Genomic DNA, 1,998 nt, shown 5'->3' with positions numbered 1-1,998 from the left:
ATGAGGACTTGGTCCAACCTTTGATCAAAGTTGACCCTTCTAGTGTAGGGGTGTGCATCTCCTTGCATCATGGGCAAGTTGAATTCCAACCTTACATTCTCCGGACTAAAATCTAAGCATTTCCCCCAAACCATTGTAAGCCAATTCTTTGGGTCCGGGTTCACACTTTGATCATGGTTCTTGGTGATCCATGCATTGGCATAGAACTCTTGAACCATTAAGATTCTGACTTGTTGAATGGGGTTGGTGAGAACTTCCCAACCTCTTCTTCGAATCTCATGTCGGATCTCCGGATATTCACCCTTTTTGAGTTTGAAAGGGACCTCGGGGATCACCTTCTTCTTGGCCACAACTTCATAGAAGTGGTCTTGGTACACCCTTGAGATGAATCTCTCCATCTCCCATGACTCAGAGGTGGAAGCTTTTGCATTCCCTTTCCTCTTTCTAGAGGTTTCTCCGGCCTTAGGTGCCATAAATGGTTATGGAAAAACAAAAAGCAATGCTTTTACCATACCAAACTTAGAAGATTAGCTCATCCTCGAGCAAAAGAAGAAAGAAAAGATTAGAAGAAGAAGAAATAGAGGAGATGGAGGGGGCTTAGTGTGTCGGCCAAAGGGGAGAAGTAGTGTGTATGTTGTGTGAAAATGAAGGAGTGAAGATGGGTTTATATAGGAGTAGAGAGGGGGGTATAGTTCGGCCATTATGGGTGGGTTTGGGTGGGAAAGTGGTTTGAATTTGAATGGTGATGTAGGTGGGGTTTTATGAATGATGGATGTGAGTGGTGAAGAGAATGGTGGGATTTGATAGGTGAGGGGTTTTTGGGGAAGAGGTATTGAGGTGATTGGTGAATGGGTGAAGAAGAGAGAGAGAGAGATGTGGGGTAGGTGGGGATCCTGTGGAGTCTACAGATCCTGAGGTGTCAAGGATATCTCATCCCTACACCAAGTGGCGTGCAAAAATGCCCCTTTCTGCCAATCCTAGCGTTAAACTCCAGGCTGGTGCCCATTTCTGGCGTTAAACGCCCAGAATGGTGCCAGACTGGCGTTTAACGCCCATTCTGCTACCCTTACTGGCGTTTAAACGCTAGTAAGTTTCTCCTCCAGGGTGTTCTATTTTTCATTCTGTTTTTCAGTCTGTTTTTGCTTTTTCAATTGTTTTTGTGACTTCACATGATCATCAACCTACAGAAAACATAAAGTAACAAAAGAAAATAGAAATTTAACATAGATAATTAAAGATTGGGTTGCCTCCCAACAAGCGCTTCTTTAATGTCTATAGCTTGACAGTGGGCTCTCATGGAGCCTCACAGATGTTCAGAGCAATGTTGGAACCTCCCAACACCAAACTTAGAGTTTGAATGTGGGGGTTCAACACCAAACTTAAAGTTTGGTTGTGGCCTCCCAACACCAAACTTAGAGTTTGACTGTGGGGGCTCTGTTTGTCTCTATATTGAGAGAAGCTCTTCATGCTTCCTCTCCATGGTTACAGAGGGATATCCTTAAGCTTTAAACACAAGGGAGTCTTCATTCACTTGAATGATCAATTCTCCTCTGTCAACATCAATTACAGCTTTTGCTGTGGCTAGGAAGGGTCTACCAAGGATGATGGATTTATCCATACACTTTCCAGTCTCTAGGATTATGAAATCAGCAGGGATGTAGTGGCCTTCAACCTTTACCAAGACATCCTCTACAAGTCCATAAGCCTATTTCTTTGAATTGTCTGCCATCTCCAGTGAGATTCTTGCAGCTTGTACCTCAATGATCCCTAACTTCTCCATTATAGAGAGAGGCGTGAGGTTTATGCTTGACCCTAGGTCACACAGAGCCTTCTCAAAGGTCATAGTGCCTATGGTACAAGGTATTGAGAACTTTCCAAGATCTTGTCTCTTCAGAGGTAATTTCTGCCTAGTCAAGTCATCCAGTTCTTTAGTGAGCAATGGAGGTTCATTCTCCCAAGTCTCATTACCAAATAACTTGGCGTTTAGCTTCATGATTG

Source organism: Arachis ipaensis, chromosome B03 (assembly GCF_000816755.2).
Source record: "Arachis ipaensis cultivar K30076 chromosome B03, Araip1.1, whole genome shotgun sequence".
NCBI classification, from domain to species: domain Eukaryota; kingdom Viridiplantae; phylum Streptophyta; class Magnoliopsida; order Fabales; family Fabaceae; genus Arachis; species Arachis ipaensis.
This window is presented reverse-complemented; position numbering follows the sequence as displayed.